The sequence below is a fragment of the Melanostigma gelatinosum genome (genome assembly GCF_949748355.1).
Source record: "Melanostigma gelatinosum genome assembly, chromosome: 19".
In the NCBI taxonomy this organism is placed as follows: Eukaryota; Metazoa; Chordata; class Actinopteri; order Perciformes; family Zoarcidae; genus Melanostigma; species Melanostigma gelatinosum.
Genome location: NC_136652.1, coordinates 5,448,181 through 5,459,187, shown reverse-complemented (window position 1 = coordinate 5,459,187; position 11,007 = coordinate 5,448,181).

Sequence of the window (11,007 nt, the reverse complement as noted above, 5' to 3'; positions counted from 1 at the left end):
TTGTAATATTCATATATAATAGTAGAACACTGACAGGGTTCATGTTTTTGCAAAATTAGTACTTTTATTACTATAACTATTACTATACAAATAACCTCTTTCTGTTTTTCAGTTCAGTGCGAGAAATCTAGTCTTTGAACAAGTGCACTGAAGTCAGGCTGAATGTGTGAGGTGAGATGTGAAGGACAGCTGACAGCTGATGTCAGTGAGAGAGGATCTGGATTTGTTCAACTTCATCACAGAGAATGTTTGTTCACAGATGTAGGTAGATCCAAAGAGAACCAACATCTTCTGAGCATGCCTCCTCATGTGTTTAAAGTTATCTTCTTTGAGAGAAGAATAAAACTCCAGCAGTGATACTGACTTAAAGTGCTCTGCCAAAGTGCATCAGACTGCAGGTCAATGAGTTGGAGCTGAACATCACTGGGAGCGTTATCCACACTGCACGTGAAGGGAGAATAAATCATGTTTCACTCTCAACTGTTTTGAAGTCTTGAAATGGCCTAGAACTCACCATGCAGTGCCCCTAACATGGATGAGTACTTGTGGAGATGTTCAACTGATGGTGTGGCTTCTTTCAGGGTGTGCAGATGGGTGAGAGTGTCACCTGCATCTGGCTTGAAAGAAACTGCAACTTTGTGATGAAAGCCTTCACCAGGCTGCATGTCATGTGCAAAGAGGCCCTTGCCTTCAGTTTGGTATTCAGATCAGTCATTACTGCAGTCCAGTGGTGGGCCGTCAGGGCCAGCTAAGCCTTCTCTGCTGGACTAAACAGAATCACAAAGTTATAGCTATTTTATAATTTAATAATTTAATAACAATAAAGATTCAGCCCCTATTTCTCTATGCTATGCTAACGTTCGGAACGCCGAACGTTTTGAACCCGGAACAATAACAAAAAACAGCTGGGGCCGAACGTTCCGAACGTTCCCGGCGTTCCGAACGTTCCTGGTGGTTTTGGCGTACAGAGCTCTGTAGCGCCAACCAGAGGGGAGGAGTTGGAACAGCTGGTGTCCAGGGTGTGAGGGGTCTGCAGTGATCTTTCACTGAACCCAGTCCACCGAAAACATTATATTTCCCACAATTTAAGCTTCCGCATTTTCCAAATGCACTAGTATTATTCAAACTTATTGTTTGGTTCGTAAGCCTTGTACCAAACGGTTTAATACGAATATGTGTATTATTACACCAATAGAAACAAATAACCGTAGCTCACAGGACAGAAGGCCCAGGTATAAAATGCACGGCCCGCCACTGGTGCAGTCACAACAGCAAATGCAAAATCTGTCATCCAGTTTACATCAGAGAACTCTGGGCTGTCCTTGCCTTTCTTCTCACACAACTCCTGAATCTCTGCTCTCAGGTCCCGAACTATTTGAAGCACTTTGCCCAGGCTGAGCCACCTGACAGCTGTGTGGAAGCATGCATTGACCTCCGTGAACAAATCCCTCCCCGCCGTCGTCCCTTTCATTGACTGCATTGCTGCCAGCTCCTCTGTGATCACGAAGTCTTTCGTTATCCCACGTACAAAGATGAGTAACTGGGCTGTGTCGCAGACATCACAGCTCTTATCCAGAGCCAAGGAGAAAAGTTTGAAATTGTCTGCTTTTTTTTGCAGCTGAAGCTCCAGATTCCCCTCGATGTCCTCGATCCTCCTCGTTACGGTGCGCCTGGAGAGCGGCACATTCTCGAATGCGTCTTTTTTCTCGGGGCATAGTAGTGCAACAGAGTCCACCAAACACTCTTTGAGAAACTCCCCATCAGAGAATGGCTTACTGTTTTTTGCAATTTAGTGGGATATCACAAAGCCGGTCTTGGCGGCTGCATCCCTGGATGTGTGAAGCTCGGTAAAAAGGCCTTGTTGCTTTTGCAGCTTAGCTAGCAAAGCCTCAGATGTCCGTGTCCGCTCTGCATCCTTCAATCTTTCGTATTTCTCCGCGTGTTTCCTCTCGTAATGACGATTCCCATTGTAATCCTTCAACACTGCGACTTGTTCTCCACAAACTAAGCACACGGCTTTACCTTTGACTTCAGTAAAGAAATACTTAAAGTCCATATTTTGTTAAAGATTATACACTGCGTCAGTCTCTTTTTTTAACACAGGCTGACATTTTTGAGGGCTAACAGCCAACTCACAGCTCCCGTAAGCTCAGTGCCAACACATTGCAGCTGCTGCTGCTCACATACCTTCATTAACATACGTAAATTGAGAAGAAGAAAAAACAACAAAAGTTGCCCTCAAAATAAAAGCAATGCAGCTCTATTCTGTGCATGATGCACACTTATTTACGTTTCATTCCTAATTTCCCAATGACCTCCAGCGGGCCGGACAGCAACAGCTTGCGGGCCGGATGTGGCCCGCGGGCCGTACAATGCCCAGGTCTGTTCTAGATGAAACCCTTGGAGTATAACACAGATCTTTGTTCAACCCCCTTAGTGAGCTCTTGTGAGCAACCTTAGAAGGTGGAAAGGTTCTGGATAGAACCTTCAGAGAGGGCCCTGGGTGGAACTAATGTACCAAAGAAGGATTCTCTGTAGAACTGGGTTCTGAGTGGAGTGGAATCTTTTGAAAATGGTCGTAGGTATAACCCTTTATGTTGGGTTTGAGGTTTAACACTCTGAAAGGGTTCCTAGTAGAACCTTTTTAAAACGGACCAAAAATGTTTCTCCTACAACGGTAGACTGCCCCTTCATTTAAAGCTTCCAATGAGAGATCCAGAGATGTACGGAGTTCAACAGAGTGCGCAGAGTAGTGTTGAGGATAGACTGACGATAGAGCAGGCAGCTTGTAGAGAACAACAGTTGCTCATGGCCGTGACGCAGTAAACTATCTTTACTCAGAATGAGAGCCAGCTGAATCGTTGGCTCTCATACTGTGTTAAAGGTGCTTTCTCCATCGAAGGTTCTGGGGTGCACTTGCTTACAAAGATTCACAATGACTAGAAACATCCTGGTGGAGAGCAATGAGAAAGGATTCTCAACTTTTTGTTTACGCTGACGGTGAAATGAGAAAAGCTCTCTGCCGGGAGCATTTCACTGAACAGTAGAGTGGGATGAGATGTTGTCCTTGGAAAATCAATTGCTAGAGATCTTTTCTCTCCCACTCCTGCTGCAGCATCTTAATAGCTGGTGTTATGTAACACCCCCTGGCATTCCCAGATGTCTTCAGCTCCGAGAGTCCCTGCATGTGTTATACGTGAAAAGCCTATCATTGAGAGTATGGATAATGTGTGTGTATTCCCAGTGCATCTGTGCATGTGTGTGTTTGTGCTGTTTGAGTTTGGCCAACAGGACAGAGACAAAGCTGTTGCTAAGCTGGATCTTTCGCTGCTGAAGAAATGCAGTGTTTGTGCTGGGTTGTTTGGGTGCCACCTCCCGGGAGATGCCCTGGGCACTGGCACCCTGACCAGGACTCTCTTGGCTGGGTGGTGCCTGGATCAGTGGGTGTCCTTGCACCTAAGTCCGTATCTTCTGCAAGTTCGGTTTGAAGACTCGGATTAAGATTGAAATATGATTTAAATTAAGATCAGTCTTAGTTTAGCACTGGTCTTAAGTTTGAGTTAATTCTAGAATCCATACAAGGGTTCATGTATGTGTGTGTGTGTGTGTGTGTGTCCAGAGCATAATGGCAGTCAGGCTCATAATGAGCCTCAGAGGCCCTCTGACCAGGCTTTTGAAACACTGGGCAGACACTTGGCACCCACGGGATACTACATCATTTGGACAAAGGGGTATTCATGGACACATATATGCACAACCATAGACTCACATCAACACACACGCACGCACACACATATATTTTTCTGTGCTGCTGCAGGTTCACATGAGCTGGCCTTGCAAAATGAAAAAAAGTTGATGTTGATCATTAACTGTTGACTTAATGCCAGTCAAACCCCAGTCAAAACTTTGCAGTGCAAACCCCAGAGAAACATCAACAAGTTTACACTTGACTTTTTCTTCCCTTGTTGTTAAAAGTGAATAATAATGGAAAAACCAGGCGGCAAACTCCCTTTCTGAAGTGAAGCCAATGTATAAGTGCGTTAAACTTGTCTGATTGTATGGAAGTCTATGAGAAAATGACTCTACTTCTCACTTCATAATTTATTAACTCAGTAAACATTGTAAACATGAGTTCATGGTCTCAATCTCTAGTTCCAAGTCTTCTTCAATACAGCATGATGTTCATTTCGTAAATGATGGTCCATTTAGAGTCAAATAGACCATGAGGCAGAGTATGCTTTAGGGCGGGGCTACCTTGTGATTGACAGGTCGCTGCCACCACGTTGTCCGGCCTGGGAGTTGTCCGTGTTTACTTTAACCCTTTCATAGTGTGTTCTCAGTTCATGAAGGTAAATTATAACATTTTGGTTGCCTAAAAATGTCTTATTTAGCTTTCAACTTTACTTAGTTCCGCCCTCTTGTGTCACATGGTGACGACCTAAATGCCAAACTCAAGGCTTCAAAACAGTCGTCCAAAAACCAATGGATGAGGTCACAGGGACTATTTCTTGTGGAAGAATGTGCCAAAATGTGTTTACAATTGATAACACACATTTCTCTATGTATTCTATACACCCCTTGGCCTTCAGTCACTTTTCACATCCCCCTGAACCCATGCAGCACCTGACCTGCTCCCTGTTTATCACCTGCTGCCTTGCTTCTCTGGATTTGTTTGCTCGTTTGGATTGTGAGCCTATTCATTCCAACATTCGTCTAGTAAAGTCCTCTTTCTTTAACCTGTCTCAATCTTATTGCCTCGTTAGCTTGCATGGCAGCTTGATTCTCACGATGGTCCTGTGAAACAAACTATCTGGCGAGTCGGGTTAATTGCCGCTTACACACATCCGTCACAGGCTGTGTGTAAACTGCTGAGGCGGAACCACATCTTTCCTTGCAGGCTTGTTTTCCTGCATCCAAACAGGCCTCTCACCAGTCGTCAACTATAAAGTACAGCAGCAGCCAACAGGTGCCACCGAAACATTTGAGAGCTTCCACGAGACGCAGATATTTTTGCTGGCTTGTTATGAAGGCTTTACTCTAGCCTGAAATCAAATATATACATCACACAAGCACACACATGTGGAAATGCATGCACGCTAAGACACAAACACATCATTAAGCTGTCCTCCTCTGACCACACAGTATTTGTGTGGCCTCTCCTTGTGAAGGAGCCTCTACACAATGACCCATTCACTAACTATTTTTCTGGATGAACTGAACCTCTGGGGCCCTGTACTCATGTTAACATGAGATGTAGAGTCAAAACTATGCCTTGTAATGTCCCTGTAAATAAGAAAGAGGAGCCTTCAGGGGCTCGTTGACATTAGGAATATTACAACTAATTGCTAAATGCTTTGGGTGAAAAGCGGCAGGCCTATCAATATTTTTGTCAATTCTGTTTTTTCGTCAACACTATGCTGGCTGGTCAGCACATGTACAGAAAACATAAAAAAATTAAAGAAGAAAGGCGAGGAGGACAAACATATGATGAATTGATAGTACGCCCGATAGCAGCATGGGTTGCCGGAACACTTATTTGGAATGGACTAATAATTAGTTGCTATAAGTAACACACCATGTCTACTGTAAAAAAAGGTCTCATAGCGAGTGTCTGACTATGACTGCAGTCCTACAATAATAACAGGCCTGGGTGTAGATTCGCATATTTGTAGAAATGCATAGACTAGTGAAGCATTATGGGATATAGGATCAGTCAAATCAAAAGACTGCTTTGATGTCATGTTTTGTAGGGGAAGAAACTCAGTGAGGCACTGAGATAAAGAGGGGGAGGGAGACAGATTGGGTGGTTCTTGGTGGGCTGAGGTGTCACGACTGGTACAAAGCGCAGCACCAGGGCGTACCGGGTCCTGTCCTACCCTTGTTCCCGGCTGTTAAAAGAGAAATTGCACTGCCTTCCCACCACCAGTGCACTCCATGGCCTCGGTGGAAATTCACAGCATGTCAAGTTTCCCATGACTTCAGCTCCATTCTGTAACAGGGACACAGGAGACCTACACACTGGGTTCAAAGTCATGAGACATACAGCAAATCTCTGGCGTCTATGTTACGTGACCTGCAATAATGACTTCAACGGGCACAGATCAGTCGACTATGCAGGAACGCTTTCACATCACACATACATTAGATGCTCACATGGCCAACATTAGCACACTTCTTGCATTTGTGGCACTGGACTATATCAGGTGTGGTGTTTGAAAAGCTGGTACACATTTGAGATAAGTAAATTATTACATTTTAAGGTGAAGACTTGGTCGTAGCTTATAGGGTAAGGGTGCGTGTGTGTATGTATATAAATTGGAGGGATATTTATGGTCAGGAATTGCTCTTTATCTTGTCTGATTTGTGGTAAGTGGAGGACTTCACAATTGGGCAAAACATATACTGACCCCTCAAAGGAGGAAAACGAGAAGGTGTGTGTGATTGTTCGGGCATAACCTGACCCTAACTGTCTGATTCTTATAAGAGAACAGGACCACACACAGTCATTAGTAAGTAGTAAGGGGAGAAATATATAGGGTGGGGCCAAATACGTAGTCGTGGCCTGTTTCATGTACAGTAGGTTGGGGCATATTACCATGACAACTGTTCAAGGACCCTTGCTTATAATTGCTTTTAAGCATTTATTGCCTGATTTGATCTGAAACTTTCCATTCCTGCTGGTAGCTTTCTGCAATGACATTATATCACAGGTGGTGCACTCTTGTCGGTGTGTCAGCACGTGAATATGTAAAGTTGGTCACAGGTGGGCTATTTTGACTGGGTGTCAATCTCAAGAGGATGAATAAGACACTGATGGACAATGTATGAAGACCCTCAGGTCCCAGTCAGGTGAGGCTGAGAAGGTTAACCAGCAGCAGGAGGGTCTTCGGGGGTCTAGAGTGTTGGGAAAAAAGGGAGAGAGAGAGGGGGATGACATGCAACAAAGCCCACCAGCTAGGATCATACTGGGAAAGTTGTACAAACACGGAATAATCCTTGACCTGAGGCTCGTTCTATAGTCCTTCAGAATACCGTGTGTGCTGAGAAACTGTCAGAATATTCTCCACAAACAGCAACGTGTTATAAACTCAGACGATCAGTTTTACAACTTCCTCAAGGAGATCCAACATAAATGCAGTCAAGATGCTGCTCTGAGGAGAACGCGGCGGTCACAGAGCTGGAAATCGATCCAGCTTTATTGAATTATGACGATACGAAGAGAAATGATGATCTGCTGTTTCGAGAAAAGACTCATTGTGTTTCGTCCTCGTGTGCGATTAAGAATACACTCTGTGGTGAAGGGCCGGCACCCAAGTGGAGGAGGTTGAGAACCACAGCGATTGGATTAACATGACCTTCAGGGATGCATGCACACACACAATCATTTCTCTCTCTGTTTTGATCATATTTGTAAAGAAGGTGCCTCTCAGTTTTTCTATTGTTTCTGTTCAAAAGCTCTTCTGCACAAGACAACTGAAAGCTGACAGTCATAACATGATTCATCTTGATTCCATTCTTAAATGCTCTCACGAACTACAGCTTTCACCAAAGCTTAACTTTACACTTCCTGTGTACATTGCTGTGCGACATCCAGACTCATGTTTCTGTACTTTCTCCCCACTGCAGTTGGGCCAAATGATGGTGCCGATCAGTGATGGTCAGACCAACTAGTTCTACAACCTAAATGACTAATTACTACAATTAACTTTTAATAAAGTTATGAAGCATTCCCAGTTTAATACTGATGCCTCTGTATGAGCAAATATAGTTGCCGCTTTTTATATTTTCTGTAGGACTTTTGCAGGACTTTAAGAAACAAGCAGAAAAGCAGAATACGACAACTAAGTCAGGACAAATTTGGCTTTAATGTTGAATTTAAATTCTGAGCTTAAACTATCTTTAAGAAATGGACGTAGTCCCCATGACGTCAGCCATTGCTTTGTGGACTGCTGTTTTTAAGCTTTGAGTTCGGCATTTTAGCCATTGCCATCTTTGGTTTTTGCCCGTTGCCTTTTTGTTTTGTTTTAACAAGAAGTGACACATAAATTGTAGCATTTCTTGGTGACCGAAATTATACCACTAACTTTAAAGAACTCAAAACACACTGTGAACGGTTATAAGACAAAATCACTGCTAACTCCCAAGCTGCACAAGGATGCCACACCCCAAAGCATACCCTGCTTTTTGATCTGTTTTACTCTAAATGGACCATAACTTACAAAATGAACATCATGCTGTGTTGAAGAAGAATCGAAACTGGTGATTAAGACCATGAGCTCATGTTTACAATGTTTACTGAGGTTATAAATCAAGTGACAAGTAGGATACTTTTCTCATCGACTTCTATACAATCATATACTTCCACATTGACTTCACATTTCAGACCCACTGGTATGTGGTCGCATTCTTTATAGCTGATTGGGGTTTTCAAAAAGACGTAATTTAAAGGTGCAGCTAATAAGTGGTCTCAACATGGTGTCCCTGCTTTTTGTAGGGGAATTACTGAACTATAGCAATACGGTTGGGATTAGGCCTAAAGCTGGCAGTGTTTGGGGTTTTCACTCAGCTCTGTGAAGAGCCGTCCCTTGATATCGATCATTTTGTTCAGAATCTGCTCAAAACAATGTTTGAAACACAATAAATTGCACTTATGTGAAAACTTTCGATCAGTCAGTCTTATCCAGTTCAGTGTTCTGTATACAGTTGACCAGCTCACCAGCTATGCAGCCAGCTGAGCTGTAATCAAGCTTCTCTTTCCTTCACAGGAGATAAATAAGCCTCCTGTTTCTTGGAGAGCATGTCCACAAATGTACAAAACCAGCATGTTTGGCCCTTAATGAAAAAAGGTAAAACTGCAATAAATGGTCCAATAAAAAGAGCCAGGTATTCTCAGCCCTATCTGAGTACCGCTCTGTAATTAATTCTTGGATCAATTGTATAACACCTCGCGGTTTTATGATCACCAGTACGTGCAATGAAACCACAGCAACTCTTCTCACTTGGTGTTGGAAATGGTTGGATATTTAGTTGCAGGACAATTCACACCATCAGTGCCAGATACAAATGGTCTCAGAAATTTGGTGAAAAAATAATAAAACCCTTCTGGACAGCAGATGTGTGCAGGTTGAACCAATGAGTCAACATCAGCTGCAACCCTGTCCAGTTTAGCCAATTTAGGAAACTGGAAAATAAAAGCATCCATAAATCCTCCATATAACTTTCAGCTTAAGTTCTGTCCAATTAACCAGTTTAAAGAGGCATGAGACAAGGAAGTGCTTGTTTGTAATCTGCCTGCCCTGCTTCTCTGGACTTGATTGTTGTTTGACCTGCCTATCCTATTCCAACACTTAAATAGATTATTCTTAATGGTTTTTAAACATTTTTATTTCATATTTGTTTGCCTGAATCTTGTATAATATGGTGCTGCAGTGATCCAACTCGGGAGGAAATAAGAAATTAGCTGCCACCGTCGCAGTCCTTGAATGTGAATGAAGTTGGCTGCTTTTTCTTCTGAAGGGGTCACATGGCTTCTTTATCATGTGTGTGTGTGTGTGTGTGTGTGTGTGTGTGTGTGTGTGTGCGCAGGTGGGGGCCAATGGTAAGCAGGATCACATGGTTCATTGAAAAAAATGATGGTTAGCTGGGGATTTTTTTAGGATTTAAAGCCAAGCACATTGCTATCTATTTTACTCAAAGCAGGTGTGACTTACACATAACTGAACACAAGTCTAAATGGGAACATGTGTCTGTGTGTGTGTGTGTGTGTGTGTGTGTGTGTGTGTGTGTGTGTGTGTGTGTGTGTGTGTGTGTGAGAGAGAGTTATGTTATCATCAAAGTCATGCCAAACACAGAGCGTACCGCTCAAATAAGCCTGTGTGAAAAGTGAGGACAAGGAGGACAAACTAGGGAGAAGAGAGATCGGCACAGAGCTGCGATGCTTATTTGCTTGTCGGGCAACAGAGGGTCAGACAGAGGTAGTGGTCTACAGAAAGTTTATTAAGTGCTGTATGGATGCTGATTTGTCATAAATGAATAGTAAACCCCAGGAACAGACTTCAGTTGATCAGAAAGACGGGCGAAACGCTGATTGAGACGTTGTATTGAACTACCGAAGCTCGTGGAACAGAGGTGAACTTGGGCGTGATGTCAGGGCTTAGGCTCTCTCCACTCCTGTGTTGCACAGATGGATATTATCCATCACTTTCAACTGAACTGAATGAAATGATTAAAATCAGCAAAGATGTGTTGTCATGTTTGTTCCCTTTTCTGCAAACCAAGCGATTGCGTCACTTTTCTAGTTCACCTCCTGTTGGACAGTTAAATCTGACACTGTGTTGTGACCTTTGAACTCCTGACTGTCCCCGTCTCTACAATATTCTCATTGGCCTTGACAGGTGTTTTTGAGAGAGGTTCTTCAGTTTGGTCTTACCAATGTATACTGAATGTGACTTATTATTAGTCACATTACTAATACTATTCCCGATACCATTACTGCTTTTATTCAGGGTGGCTTTGTAGCACAAAGGCTGTAAAACTGCCTGTGCAAAAGGACACAATTTGGTCATATATATATATATATATATATATATAAAATCATATGGGGTATGGGGGATATGCTGTGTGAATTTTAGAGTGTTAATATCACCTGACGCAAACAGGGAAGAAATGAGACATGCGGCATACAGCATTCTTGCTCAGGTTTGTTGCAACACCACCTGAATGTTTGTAGGTTTCGCTATCTTTGGAGTATCTTTTCTTACAGGTAATGATTGCACAATGACTGACTCGCTGGAATGACAATTGAAAGAGGTACAAAGAAAGATTATTGACAATATGACTCATAGGGCGGTTCATAAGAGCACTTGGTACCAGAACACCCTAGCCTAGGCCATAGATGGATGACCAACTTTGTGGAGAGTCTATTAAAATCAAATACTAAAAAAGAGTAATTGGTTGAAATAAACCATGACCAAATCTCACTGTCATTTATAAAATATTTACTTGCAG